Below are 16213 nucleotides of genomic sequence, written 5' to 3' on the forward strand. Positions count from 1 at the left end.
TGCTTAAAAACAGGAAATATTTCATTATCTCCTCTTCATTATGGTGTCAAATATGCTATGACGCTATTAGCTACATGTTAAACTACGACCAGGTTCTCCACTTTTTGTCACACACATGGGGCTGGGGTTAGAGGAGGCCCATTATACATCAAAAGGACTGAGAGCAAAATGGAAGTGGTCCCTGGAAGGTCCTACCTTTGCTGTGATCTTAAGCTTCGAATGACCGCACTTGCCAGACACACGCTAACCGAAATAACCAAAACATTTTGGGATTCCCATTATCATAATATCCAAAACTAAAACAACTCCTTCAAGTGAACCGCTCAACCTTGAAACCTACAAAGTTCAGCTAGTTGCACTAGACAAGTGTTTGTTACCTTAGATACTCATATTCTAGAATCAATAATGTCATAATGGGCCAAACTGTCGTGAAAACTTACCAAGCATACATAGAGAGCATTCAGCTTTCTCCACACACAGAATTGGAGAGATTAACGTAAATTTTATTGCCCACCCCATGTCAATTTTTTACTCAGTAGGATCCCAATGAGAGAAAAAAGTATGTGCGCCGTACCAGCAAAACAAAATCATTTTCTTCAGACTTGCTTACATATTTGGGCTTACTTTTCAGTGTTATATAAACCTGCTTGACAGGTATGAGGTTTATCTCTAAAATTCAAACAATGTATTTTACAGGCCTTTACAACAAATGTTCTTTGTCTCATTGGGGTTATCATGCTATATCTCAGAAAGCAAGTCAAAGTGCTTAAAAACAGGAAATATTTCATTATCTCCTCTTCATTATGGTGTCAAATATGCTATGACGCTATTAGCTACATGTTAAACTACGACCAGGTTCTCCACTTTTTGTCACACACATGGGGCTGGGGTTAGAGGAGGCCCATTATACATCAAAAGGACTGAGAGCAAAATGGAAGTGGTCCCTGGAAGGTCCTACCTTTGCTGTGTGTGATCTTAAGCTTCGAATGACCGCACTTGCCAGACACACGCTAACCGAAATAACCAAAACATTTTGGGATTCCCATTATCATAATATCCAAAACTAAAACAACTCCTTCAAGTGAACCGCTCAACCTTGAAACCTACAAAGTTCAGCTAGTTGCACTAGACAAGTGTTTGTTACCTTAGATACTCATATTCTAGAATCAATAATGTCATAATGGGCCAAACTGTCGTGAAAACTTACCAAGCATACATAGAGAGCATTCAGCTTTCTCCACACACAGAATTGGAGAGATTAACGTAAATTTTATTGCCCACCCCATGTCAATTTTTTACTCAGTAGGATCCCAATGAGAGAAAAAAGTATGTGCGCCGTACCAGCAAAACAAAATCATTTTCTTCAGACTTGCTTACATATTTGGGCTTACTTTTCAGTGTTATATAAACCTGCTTGACAGGTATGAGGTTTATCTCTAAAATTCAAACAATGTATTTTACAGGCCTTTACAACAAATGTTCTTTGTCTCATTGGGGTTATCATGCTATATCTCAGAAAGCAAGTCAAAGTGCTTAAAAACAGGAAATATTTCATTATCTCCTCTTCATTATGGTGTCAAATATGCTATGACGCTATTAGCTACATGTTAAACTACGACCAGGTTCTCCACTTTTTGTCACACACATGGGGCTGGGGTTAGAGGAGGCCCATTATACATCAAAAGGACTGAGAGCAAAATGGAAGTGGTCCCTGGAAGGTCCTACCTTTGCTGTGATCTTAAGCTTCGAATGAACGCACTTGCCAGACACACGCTAACCGAAATAACCAAAACATTTTGGGATTCCCATTATCATAATATCCAAAACTAAAACAACTCCTTCAAGTGAACCGCTCAACCTTGAAACCTACAAAGTTCAGCTAGTTGCACTAGACAAGTGTTTGTTACCTAGGATACTCATATTCTAGAATCAATAATGTCATAATGGGCCAAACTGTCGTGAAAACTTACCAAGCATACATAGAGAGCATTCAGCTTTCTCCACACACAGAATTGGAGAGATTAACGTAAATATTATTGCCCACCCCATGTCAATTTTTTACTCAGTAGGATCCCAATGAGAGAAAAAAGTATGTGCGCCGTACCAGCAAAACAAAATCATTTTCTTCAGACTTGCTTACATATTTGTGCTTACTTTTCAGTGTTATATAAACCTGCTTGACAGGTATGAGGTTTATCTCTAAAATTCAAACAATGTATTTTACAGGCCTTTACAACAAATGTTCTTTGTAAGAAACAGAATTTGAAATATTCATTGGGGTTATCATGCTATATCTCAGAAAGCAAGTCAAAGTGCTTAAAAACAGGAAATATTTCATTATCTCCTCTTCATTATGGTGTCAAATATGCTATGACGCTATTAGCTACATGTTAAACTACGACCAGGTTCTCCACTTTTTGTCACACACATGGGGCTGGGGTTAGAGGAGGCCCATTATACATCAAAAGGACTGAGAGCAAAATGGAAGTGGTCCCTGGAAGGTCCTACCTTTGCTGTGATCTTATGCTTCGAATGACCGCACTTGCCAAACACACGCTAACCGAAATAACCAAAACATTTTGGGATTCCCATTATCATAATATCCAAAACTAAAACAACTCCTTCAAGTGAACCGCTCAACCTTGAAACCTACAAAGTTCAGCTAGTTGCACTAGACAAGTGTTTGTTACCTTAGATACTCATATTCTAGAATCAATAATGTCATAATGGGCCAAACTGTGGTGAAAACTTACCAAGCATACATAGAGAGCATTCAGCTTTCTCCACACACAGAATTGGAGAGATTAACGTAAATTTTATTGCCCACCCCATGTCAATTTTTTACTCAGTAGGATCCCAATGAGAGAAAAAAGTATGTGCGCCGTACCAGCAAAACAAAATCATTTTCTTCAGACTTGCTTACATATTTGGGCTTACTTTTCAGTGTTATATAAACCTGCTTGACAGGTATGAGGTTTATCTCTAAAATTCAAACAATGTATTTTACAGGCCTTTACAAAAAATGTTCTTTGTCTCATTGGGGTTATCATGCTATATCTCAGAAAGCAAGTCAAAGTGCTTAAAAACAGGAAATATTTCATTATCTCCTCTTCATTATGGTGTCAAATATGCTATGATGCTATTAGCTACATGTTAAACTACGACCAGGTTCTCCACTTTTTGTCACACACATGGGGCTGGGGTTAGAGGAGGCCCATTATACATCAAAAGGACTGAGAGCAAAATGGAAGTGGTCCCTGGAAGGTCCTACCTTTGCTGTGATCTTAAGCTTCGAATGAACGCACTTGCCAGACACACGCTAACCGAAATAACCAAAACATTTTGGGATTCCCATTATCATAATATCCAAAACTAAAACAACTCCTTCAAGTGAACCGCTCAACCTTGAAACCTACAAAGTTCAGCTAGTTGCACTAGACAAGTGTTTGTTACCTTAGATACTCATATTCTAGAATCAATAATGTCATAATGGGCCAAACTGTCGTGAAAACTTACCAAGCATACATAGAGAGCATTCAGCTTTCTCCACACACAGAATTGGAGAGATTAACGTAAATTTTATTGCCCACCCCATGTCAATTTTTTACTCAGTAGGATCCCAATGAGAGAAAAAAGTATGTGCGCCGTACCAGCAAAACAAAATCATTTTCTTCAGACTTGCTTACATATTTGGGCTTACTTTTCAGTGTTATATAAACCTGCTTGACAGGTATGAGGTTTATCTCTAAAATTCAAACAATGTATTTTACAGGCCTTTACAACAAATGTTCTTTGTAAGAACATTTGGTTTCATTAAACACATGAAGTTGACCACCGTACCCAAACACCAATGTAGAAGGTAAAAGAAATGGTTGCTATGTCTCTCTCTCTCTTTTTCAATTATTTATTACCCCAAAAAGCTGGCAATTATCTTATCTTTACTGGAAAGTCATGAGGGAGAGGCACTGGGACTAGCTCCACAGGGATAAAAACTTGAGGGCATTAAAAAACAAAAAAGTTCACTGCGTCCCATGCATTTCTCTTGGTCACTGCCTCTCCTTAGATGCATAAACACAGCACCTGTACTGAGTTCAACAGTGGCTCCCTCAAAGATATGCGCTTTCTATTCCTGTCAAATAAATAAATCAAATCTTTTTTAAAAAATAAAAAATAAATAAATTTTTTTGGCCAAGAGGTAACTCGGACACAAGTGGGGGAGAGTGATAAAAGGCAAGACACACTTCTATCTGGTGGGCCCCACCGCCTCCTAACACAACCAAGTTTGTCATTATCATGTGAGATGCTATCTACCAAGAACAGCAGTAAAAAACCTATTGGGAAAACTTATTTCCAAATTATCAATGCCAAATGCCCACCAAAAACAGTACAGCTTAATAAAAAGCACAACCACCTCCCACCTCTGGTCAGGAAAAAGTTCTCTTATATTGTTGTCTTTTGTAATCCTCTTACACTATGTGAACAACAGCCTTGAGCTGAGCTTCTGGAAACTGTCTGATAGGTTTGTGCTCAAGAATGAAGAAAGTGAAAACACAGATCCACAAGGATGTTCTGGCCCTAAATTCCATAGTGTTAAATGTGTTTGGAAGAAGGATGGCACTTACCCAGTCCAGTCACAATACAGCTGCTCACAAGGCTGGGCTTCCAGAGAAGAAAGAAAATACGTATTCTCTTGGGGCACCTGGGTGGCTCAGTGGGTTAAGCCACTGCCTTCGGCTCAGGTCATGATCTCAGGGTCTTGGGATCGAGTCCCGCATCGGGCTCTCTGCTCAGCAGGGAGCCTGCTTCCCTTCCTCTCTCTCTGCCTGCCTCTCCATCTACTTGTGATTTCTCTCTGTCAAATAAACAAATAAAATCTTTAAAAAAAGAAAAAAAAAGAAAATACGTATTCTCTTCATCACATCCTCTACCCCATTCAATTTTCATGCTCACACAAAGGGATCAAAGGTCCCTTCTGTCCAAAGTACCCTTGTAATACTCAACTCTCTTCCTCCCAGATATGCAAATGTCCAGTATATAATGTATGAAATTACAATATGTACATCAGAGCATTTCCCCAGGCTGCCCAAGCTCACGTGGAAGAGGATCACTTACTTGGCCCCTTCACTTACCTCTGGTCGTATATCCTCCAATGACATAAATTTTCCCCTTACACTCACACGCAGAGAACTCGGCCAGAGGGTTTGGTAAGGGTGCCACAAAATTCCAGGCATCCTGCTCGGGATTGTAACACTCAACATTAGAAACGGCCTGCCCACCAATGGCATAGAGTTTTGAATTAACAGCCACAAGTTTGAAGTTAGACCTGAAAGAGAGATACAAAGGCCCAGAGAGTCAGTTTTCTTAACCATTAAGAAGGCAAATGGCATCAACTGCTAAAGCAGACTGAGGAATGTGCTGGTGATCTAAAGAAAATTAGCTCTCCAAGCTGGGTGCCATTCTGCCTGGGGACAGAGGAATGGCCAAATGACACCTCAAATTTCACTCCTATCTCAGAATTCACAAGAATGAAGCATTTTTCAAATGTTAGCAATTAGAGATAAGCAACTCAATATAACCAAGAGTAGTCTTGCTTAGCCTTATGCCAAGAACCAAAGATATTTTAATAGTAATATTAATTTATTCATATTAACATTAAATAATAATTTATATTAACATTTAATATTTTAATATTTCTTTCAACAGCGGGAGCAAGTGTTAAGGGAGGAACGCATAACCTCCCTTGTCTCTCTACTCAGCATGTTTCCAATTCTTCCGCCCCATTGAGGAGGCTCCATGTTAGGTACACACTAGCACCTTCTATGGTGCATATGCTAAGGGTGGGTGCTAGAGGGTGGTTCAAAGACCCCTTTACCACAAGTGCTCCTGGCAGATCTCTCGCCCCCCCATCCCACCGCTCCATCCGAGGGCATCTTATATACTGTTTCACAACACAATACAAAGGGCTACATAAACACCAAACTAAACATATTTTGATACAGCACCCTTACGGGGGCTTCCGTATGTTAACAAATACTTAAATCAACAAATGCTCATTTATCATAATAGAAAATAATTTTAGGGGCACCCGGGTGGCTCAGCTGGTTGAGCGTCAGCCTTTGGCTCAGGTCATGATTCCAGGGTTCTGGGAGTCTGCTTCTCCCTCTCCTTCCTGCTCATGCTCTCTCTCACTATCTCTGTCTCTCTCAAATAAATAAAATAATTTTAAAAGGAGAAGACACTGGTTTTAAGCCCCATATTCAGTAATACAATCAAATACTGCTCATCAGCTTCAGATGCTACATAAAAGTCTTGTAACTTTTAACTTCTGAATTGAAAAGAAAAAACGAATTTGTTCCAGTGTAGCGCACAGAAATTAATGACTCCTTGAAGGCCAGATGGGATACACATTTGGGTCAGTCTCCCAGATTGGTGCTTGGTCTCAAGTTTACAGGAGTGTGAGCAGAGCACAATGCAACAGAAAGACCTGAAGCAGCTCTCTGACCCTAGTCCAAACACACCAATTCACTATTGCTGGTATGGGGATAATACTCATCACAGGATGGTCAAGACATTACAGGCAACAGTTTCTCAGGAAGTACCACACTGAGATAAGATACTACCATTATAATTTCTTAGTTTTCTAGTGTTTGAAATAAAGTAGTAAATTTAGAGACCACATCTACCACTAATACAACAATGTCTTCAAAATTAACAATATCCTAAGAAAGAATGGGGAGACCCACATTTGAAAAATGCAGGTAAGAGGGTAGATGAGGAAGAAACAGGGAACAAGTTGGCCATGTGTGATCTCCTAGCAGGAGTCTAATCAACACTGATGTACCATGACATAGGACATGTGGGTAATAGCCACCTACACCTACTAAAACAGTAAGATGTTTTCAAAGGTGCCTGCAACGTGTCCGTTTAAATGAGTCTTTATTTTGTTTTTCAAATGACAAAGTGAACAGAATACTCTTCAGCAAGAACCTCACATTGTCCATTACACCTAGCCAGCCAGTCACATTTTATGCCAACCGACTTCACTGGGGTGGCAGCCACCGGGGGGGGGGGGGGGTCTCTACTTCATGTTGCTTACTTTTCCTGCTGCCAATGGTCCTTAAAATCTGACCATGAGGGCGCCTGGGTGGCTCAGTGGGTTAAGCCGCTGCCTTCGGCTCAGGTCATGATCTCAGGGTCCTGGGATCGAGTCCCGCATCGGGCTCTCTGCTGAGCAGAGAGCCTGCTTCCCTCTCTCTCTCTCTGCCTGCCTCTCCATCTACTTGTGATTTCTCTCTGTCAAATAAATAAATAAAATCTTTAAAAAAAAAAAAAAATCTGACCATGATGCCCTCTCTGTGTGTGCAAATTTGGGGAACCAAAGGAAATAAAGCTTGCAAATAAGGACTAAATTTTACCAGTCTGCAATTTGTTTTTGCTTCCCAAAGGTACACAGATAGTAAATTTTCTAAGATCAAAACGGTTTTTAATATTCATCCAGCATAAGCATTTGTCCTAAGTAAACATGTAAGGGCTGAATGAGTAAGCAGTTAAAAGTAAACAATTCCATCTCTCCAGACCCAGCATGCTCAAATTCACTTGAAAAGAAGACGCTTTTCAATATTGAGTTGAAGATGAAACTGCCACCCCAACGCGGACCACTTAGTGAACACGCGTCCTGCTGAGGATTGTGAGCCCAGGCTCACACGGGGAGATCTTAGCTCCACCACTCAATGGCTGTGTGACCTTAGATAAGTCACTAAATCTCAGTTCATCTCGTCCTCAGTTTCCCCACCTGTGAAGTGGAGAAAGGAACATATATCACACAGGAAGAGTTGAAAAGGGGAACACCTGCAGAAAGGGGTCACAAGAGGGAATGCTTTTTCTGGGTGTCATAAGACTAAATTTCTTAATTCCGAGAGGATCTCTTTGTCATTTGTTAACTGCAACAGTCACCGGCTGGAATGTATTCTGGAATTACATACAAAGTGCTCTCTCATCCATAAATTCTCACCATGAAGCACCTCATTTCCTACTCTTTGAAAGTAACTCTTTCACTCTTCACCTACTGGAAGGGTGAAAGTATGAATCCAAGCTACGGCTTTAAAAAAAAAAATTCATCTCTAGTGTTTTCTTAATATTGATCCCTGACATACTACCTTCAGGGGGTAAAAAGAATAATTTTTAAACCAAATAATGATGTGTTGTAGCTACATCCTTGACTGACTTAGAAATAAAGGGGAAAAAATGCTGATTTAATTACTACTTCACCTCAAGGAAATAAAGAGCCCAGCAAATCCTTAAAAACTAAGTGACATGAAACATGCTGAACCCTGCTACACAGATCAACAGTAGCTGTATACAGCTGTAGGGCGGCCGGTGACACAGAGGTGGGAGCGGCTTCGAGTGCTGGCCCTGTAACCATGCAAACTTATGAAACTCATCCTCAATTTCCCCTTGGGAAGATGGAGCCAATACTACTAAAAAGAGATTAAAAAGATCTAAAAAGAGACTACTCCAAAGAGATGCTGTGAGTGTGAAATAGGAAGTGACATCTAAAACAGTGTCTACAACATGTAGCCCAGAGTTAAGAGCTCAAGAAATAGGAACCATTGTCAAGGTTTGGTACAAAGAAAAGTTTGTTGCCATTGGAGTAAACATCAGAGAAAAATGGCAAGATCTTTTCTCAACCACACAGAAAAGACATATAGTTTGTGGAGCATTCAGGTCCTTGTGTCCCCTCCTCCTCCTCCTCTTGCCTACCTTCTGCCACTTCCCTATGGATTAACCTCCCCTGAGGACCAGCAGGTCGCTACCTACTAGGTGTCTGAGAGACTGGAGCACACGAAGCAACTACTGGACAAAATCACAATGAGTGGGGGATGAACAGACATATAGTTTTCTTTCCTTCCCACTATTCTCGGGCTGCAACCTTAACTAGAAAGGAGACCAGAAATGCCCTAAAATACTAAACTTTGGCCCAGAGAAAAAGGGAACAGCTAAGGCTGACGACAGTAATTCCGTCTCAGCCAGGAAACTTGTTTAACTCTCTCCCGGCTTTGTATTCACACACAGAACAACTGCAGAGCAAAAGTACAGGGCAATCAGAGAGACTAGAGATGTTAGAGACGGAGAAATGAACGACCAGGATTGCTGCAACAGTGGCCAGTTCCTGCAAGTTATCACCAATGGAAGCAAGGAGGGAGGGCAAGCAATGTTGTGGGTACACAGACTTTCGCACAGATGTCCTGACAACTCCTGAGATCAAACCCACATGCAGACCACTGGGCAGTGGGGCATCCCTGGACTTCAAAGCAGCCTCTCTGCTCTGCTGTGTACTCACACTGCCATTTTCAAGTGTGCCGGCACAACACTAACATCTCTTTCTTCCTTTTTGGGCGGGGGGGGGGGCATGGGGAACACTACTGGTCACATGCACCATTTTATCCAGGGTGCAAAGGGCTTTACAGAATCTCTCAAGCTAGGGTTCCTGCCTGTCCCATACTATTTAAGATTCTGAGATCACCACCCTATTCTGTTGCTGAGGAATGTGGGCTGCTTTGCATTTGACCACTTTGTCAAAGTAAAACAGTAAAGGTACTGTGATGTAAAGGTACATCACAGAGGCAGTGAATCAAGCCAGATGTGAAATGCTGTGTAATCACAGGGGCTGAAATCTGCTTTTCCTCAAGGTTCTAAGTTTCCTCTGGTGTTTCCAGAAACTGTATTAGATACATTATCCAGAAACAATCCCATTCTAAGTTTCATTTTTACTTGTTTCATCATCTAAATTCCTTGAGGACAGGAACCATGTTGTCTTTGTTGTTTGCCCAATAGTGACTAGAAAGATGCTAGACATGAATGAAGGCTGTGGTGAAGCTCAAACACATGTAATGAAATTTTTAAAAGCAGCACAAAGCATCTGTGCTCCACTTCTCTGAAGAAAATAATTTTTAAGAAAATTAAAAAATGCACATGAAGATGGTCACTGCCAGTCTAGAAGCCAAACTGTAAATACTCTAAATGGTTATATCTATTCAATGGATATTTACATTTTGGTTACGCTACTTACTACACACCTTAGCAAATTACTTACTTACAGTTTCTGACTGTAAAATGGGAACCTGCCTGATACAGTCTTTGTGAAGAATAAGTGAGATAATACATGCAAAGCAGTAAGAACAGTACCTAGCACAGAGTAAATGTTCAGTTAAATGTTACCTAATATTATTTTTCTGCTATTCTAAATAACGACAGTGACTGTTACAAGATAAAAATATTCACAATATTACATTTAAAAAAATAAAATAATATAGTCACTTTTATTACAATAATATATGATATAGTTCATAATTCAAAAACAATGGTGCATTTTGAGCATCTATGAATTATTGGATACCACATTAGCAGTAGGGGCACACAGAAGCAATGAACTGGACCTGACTGGAAGGGAGAGAAGCAGACATAAGCAGAAAACTTCAATTCGAGGTGGAAAGTATTCTAGAGAAACAAAGAATTTGAATATTTAGCCTAACTCAGAGTTCAGAAAGGGACATCCAATTGAGCTGACCCTCAAATCTGAGTCAAAGTATGAGAGAGATAAAGAAGGTTACAAATTCCAACATGGCACCCAATTTTAAAATTTGGTGGAAAAAAGTATCTGTGTAGAAAAAAAACAGTAGCTCGGGGTTGCCTGACTCGCTCAGTCAGTGGAGCACGCAACTCTTAATCTCAGGGTTTTGAGTTCAAGCCCCACCTTCGCCCAGAACTTACTTAAAAAAAAAATAAACAAAAGTTTTAAAAAAAACTAGAAAATTCCTGAGAATAGTTGCAAAAAATATACAGACTATACAAAGATCATAAACCTTTCCTGAAAGACCAAAAGACCTAAATACATGGAAAAACAATTTTTCTATCTGCAAAGTATTATGAAACTATTAATCCTCCTCCAACTTAACTGATAAATATCAATCAAAACTCCAACAGAACTTGACAATTGGATTCTAAAGCTTCTCTGAAGGGGAAAATGTAGAAAGAATAGCTAAGAGAATAAAAATAAAACCAAAAAGGGGTGCCTGGGTGGCTCAGTGGGTTAAGCCTCTGCCTTTGGCTCAGGTCATGATCTCAGGGTCCTGGGATCGAGTCCAGCATTGGGCTCTCTGCTCAGCAGGGAGCCTGCTTCCCCCTCTCTCTGCCTGCTGATCTGCCTACTTGTGATGTGTCTCTCTCTCTCTCTGTCAAATAAATAAATAAAATCTTAAAAAAAAAATAAACAGAAAAAAATGGGTCTCTATTCCACGAGATAACAGAATAGTTTACCAAGCTGCAATAATTTAAAAGTATGCTATTGGAAAAAATAAATAAATAAATAAATAAATAAATATAAATAAAAGTATGCTATTGGTAAAGGAAAAGCCAATATGTCAATATGGAAACAGGAAAATTATCATCTGATAACTGGTTGTGCAAATCACAGTGAGGACTGAGGCCACTGAGACATTTAGGAAACATGCTATAACCTTACATTATACTTTACATAAAAATAAATCCCAAACACATTCAAATATAAATGTAAAAAGGCAAAACCATAAAATAGATTATAAGACAGATGAATATTTGTATATTCTTAACTTGTAGACACCTTTCCTGTGCAAGATTAAAAGCTAATAGTATGTATGACAAATTTGACTCCCCCAAAATTTAAATTTCCTCATGTAAGAATACGTGATACATTTGTATAAAGAGATCTTTTTAAGATTATAATGAAGATTAGGTATTACATATTAAAGATTTAAAATCTGATGTCCAAAATTGGAGGCTCACAATGCCAGTGTTGTCCTACAGTTTGTTTGGTCTGCAAGGTTTCTGTTATTGTTGATGTTGGTTTTTTCAATGCAGTAAGTTGCCAGTCTTTAAAAATCAGGGCATCTGGCTATCTGGCAATGCTTTCTATACTTGGAGATAGCAACAAGCTGTGGGTGACAGGGGTGGGGCCCTCTTGCGGTAGGGTGACAGCTCTCCGATTCATCATCACTCCAACCCACCCCTCTACTCATTGACTTCACCAGCCTAGTCACTTTGTGGATTTTTATTTTTGAGGCCTTCCAGTAAAATAAAGGCAGGGGGGAAACAGTGCAACATTACCTAAGAGACAAGAGATTGATTCTACGTATGTAAACAGAATTTCTAAACGGAATAGGAAAAAGATAAACCAATTTTATTTTTCATTGGCAAAGGCCACTTATAAAATATATACAAAGTGCCAATAAACATCTGAGAGGAAAAATTTCTCTCCCAAGCAGAAAGATTCACATCAGTGTTTGCCAACTGGATTGGTAAAAATATAAAATGATGATAATATCCTGTCTTGGCAGGAGTACAGGAACTGGCAAGCTCAGACACTGTTGATAGGAGAGGAGATCTGAACAATGTTCTGATGGGCAATTTGGCAGGGGCTACCAAAATTTAAAACTTATATATACTTTGGCCCACCTATCCAGAGATTCCAGGAATTTGTTATTTAGGACTACTGAAAAATGCCTGCTAAGAGAGGCACATCTATGCCAAGATGTTCAATATAGCATTTTTTAAAAAGATCTTATGTATTCGAAAGAGAGAGTGAGCGAGTGAGAGAGCACAAGTGTGGGGAGGGGCAGAGGGAGAGGGAGAAGCAGACTCCCCGAGGAGCAGGGAGCCTAACATGGGACCCATTCCAGGGCCCTGGGATCATGACCTGAGCCAAAGGCAGATGCTTAACCCACTGAGCAACCCAGGCATCCCATTATAGCAGTGTTTATAATGGCAAATAGAAGCAACTTAAATGCTCACGAGTAAGGGATGGGCTGATTACATTACCATACAGCCAAAGGCTAGAATACAGCTCTTAATGAGTGAGACAGCTCTATGTATGTTGATATTTGTTGATACAGAAAAAACTCTCCAAGTGGAATTGTCATAATAATCAGCACAGCCTAATCAACCTATGGTAAAAATATATAGAAGATGAACAGACACCCCTACATGTACACACATACAAACATTTTCCCCTAACAATTATTAACATACTTATGTTTATATAAATGTACATTTATAACATATATTTACAAATGTATAATATATAAATATATATCAGTAGATACACATATCTTCCACTCTGTGGTTTCTCGTGTCATTTGTAATTTTTCTAAGCATGTATTTACGAATTACTTGAATACCTTTTTTTTTTTTCCCCTGGAGGACATAAAGAATATTCCTAAAAAGAAAAAGAAAAAAGAAAAACGACTATCAAGGATTTGTAAAGAAAGAAAAGGGGGCACTGGAGTGACTCAGTTGGTTAAGGATCTGACTTGATTTTGGCTCAGGTCATGATGCCAGCATCATGAGATCAAACCCTACGTCAGGCTCTGTGCTGGACACGGAGCCTGCTTAGGATTCACTTTCCCCCTGTGGCCTTCCCCGCTTCTCTAAAAAAATAAGAATTCTGTGAGGTGTTATGTTAGAACTCAAGCTGGATTTGGGGGTGGAGGGGTTCTGTTGAGCAGCAGTTGATACAGCTGGACACACGTGTGTAGAGGTGACAGACAACCGGCTGGGCCTTCCACCCCAAATCTGAGCACCATTCGTAACCACTGAATGTCCCTTTGTTACCTCAATTAAAGCTTGTAGAATTTGCCTAAAAATAACACTTCTGATACCAAACCTTAAATACAGTATCATCTCAGTGGTATAAATAATACACTAAAAAGGGCTTGGAAGAAAACATGCCAATCTCTACACAGTATTGCCTCTGTGAGGGAGGGAGCAGGAGTGATAGTCTTTCTGTTTCTTGATTCTTTTCCATTTTCCACTTTTCTAAAATAAGTATGTATTATTTTTATCACCAGAAAAAAAAGAACACTTTCCAAAATGAATTTCATGTTAGAGTAGAAATAAAGCCACTGTTCCCCCCACCCCCCTAGGCTGGGGTACCCTTAAGTCAAGTATGTATGTATAATGGTCTTCCCATTCCAGTTACAACTTTCTTTGCCTGGTGGTGAGTCCCCCAACTACTTGTTCCACACTTCAGGGTAGGGCCCATGTGGGGGTTGAGATGGATACAAGAATAGCAGAAAAAAGGGTATTCCTGTCCTTTCCTGGATCATACTGATTGATTCTTCTCCCCACTTAAGTGTGAATGGCTCTGGGCCATCTTGAGTCCTTCCATCTTTCTTTCCTACCATCTCTTCCTGTATCTGCTCTGCTCTTTTTTTTTTTTTTTTTCCTTCTTCTTCCTTTTCCTTTCCCACCTCTATTCCCTACTCTCCCTCGCCTCCCCTCCTCCTTTACCTGTCTTCATGTCACCCAAGGGCATGTTGGGAGGGATTTGAGGATGGGAGGGGGAAGGTTGGGTGCACTGAAACGTTCTAATTTTGTAGGTGACCACTGCCAGGCTCAAATTTTAGAACAAAGACGAAACTGTCTGGGAAGGAAGGGAGATGCAAAAGAGAGGATACAAAATAAAAAAGACAATCCAAGGTACAATTCTAATGGTAATCTGATTACAGATTGGGGCCCCAGTGTGGAAAGCTTCAAAGTCAATAACAACAACAAAAATCCTCCCAAGACCGCATTACAGGTCACTGCCCGGTCTGTCACTGTAATCAGGATTAGAGCCTAAAAAATTAAAAAAAAAGGTAAAAATGAAAGCAAACTTAAAAAAAGTTTTCCTTTACAGTATCCTTCCAGGAAACCACAGACATCCCCCACCCCACGCCCCCCAACTGGGAAAGAGGCAAAAAGGCAGTTTGCCTGAAAGAGCGAGACCTGCAAGGAAAGTACTCGGTTAGTTGACCTGGCGGGGGCCACTTCTTCCTCGCAAGTTCTCAGTTCCTTGGGAACTCTGCCAGAGTCCAGGCCAGCGACACTCCTGAAGATGTCATTCCCACTTCAGCAAAATCTCCTGCGATTGCCCAGCAAACATCAAGGGAATGAACGAACTAGTGAGCAAGTGAATGAATGGAACGGGAAAAGAAGCAGAAGCAGCCCCGCTGGGCGCTTACCTCTTCTGGTTCATGGAGGCCACCTGGAGCCACTCATTGGTGCTGGGGTTGTAGGAGTGCGCAGCCGAGATTTCCTGGCTAGTGATCCTATACCCGCCCACTATGAAGAGGTAGTTGTCCGGGATGGCAGACCCGTAACCCCTGACGTTCACCAGGTCGGGAGGAAGGTTGTTGGCCAGCGGGAACCAACGTTCGGTCATCTCCTCATACCTGAGCATGGACGGGGGCTCCCCTTGGTAGGGGTGTGGGGCCAGGGGGCCCCCCAGGAAATCCCCCAGGGCTACAAGAACCGGAGTCCCGGTCATCCGGGCCTCTCTCAGCCTCTGCTTCAGGCTGACATCCCCGGGGGCCTGAGGAGGAGCCCCCAGGAGGTGGAACTGGGGCTTGCACAGCACCTCGTGGAAGTGGACGACCATGAAGCGCAGGCAGGCCTCCTGCAGGTCGGGCAGCCCGTACACCTGCGCCAGGCGGTACAGCTCCAGGCAGTTGGTGAGCCGCACCTGGGACAGCAGCAGCTGCAGCAGAGACGTGACCTGAAGGAAGGAGGCCGCTTCCACCAGCTCCGCCAGCAGGCTCACCTCGTCCATCTCCTCTTCCTCCTCCACCCCGCCGCCCTTCTCCGCCTGCGGGCCCAGGAGCCAGCCTTCGCGGGCCCCGCCGGCGTTGATGAAGTCCAGCACCAGGCGCAGGCCCGGGGCGCTGAGGCCGCGCAGCTGCTGCACCTCGGGGCCGCCGGCCTCCTGGCTCAGGGCCTCGCGCATGCCGGAGCGGTAGAGGGCGCGGAAATAGTCGCTCTGCTCGATAAGCTTCCTCTTGCTCACCGGGTAGCAGCGGTCCTCCAGGCGGATCTGCACCATCTCCTCGGCCGACATGGCTGGGGGGCCGGGGGCCGCGGGGGTGCCCGCCAGCTCTGCGCGCTCGCCTTCCCGCCCCCACGCGCTCGCCGGGTTCCGGGTTGGGCGCGCCGAGGGATGGCGCCGCGGAGGAGGAGGGAGGCGACGGGCCGCCGCCCGCTCCCGCGTCCGCCCAGCCTTTCTTGGTCGCGGCGGCGCCCCCGAGGCAGCCCCTCCTCCTGGTCCCGGGGGCGGCGGCTCAGCCTCGCTCCCCCGCAGCGGCCGCCCTGCCGGTCTGCTCTGCCTCAACGCCACAAAAGGCCGGGTTGCCGCGCGCCGGGCGTC

The 16213-nt window shown here is 42.3% G+C and overlaps 1 pseudogene across 1 annotated transcript; it reads right to left on the reverse strand.

The window, feature by feature from the left end:
* Window positions 1–14150: 14150 nt before the first annotated feature.
* Window positions 14151–15963, reverse strand: LOC309868504 (kelch-like protein 42 pseudogene; annotated as a pseudogene). The gene has a single exon. The product of its transcript is annotated as a kelch-like protein 42 pseudogene (transcript).
* Between the last annotated feature and the right edge of the window lie 250 nt (window positions 15964–16213).

This window comes from Mustela nivalis, assembly GCF_964662115.1.
Source record: "Mustela nivalis genome assembly, chromosome: 7".
NCBI lineage: Eukaryota > Metazoa > Chordata > Mammalia > Carnivora > Mustelidae > Mustela > Mustela nivalis.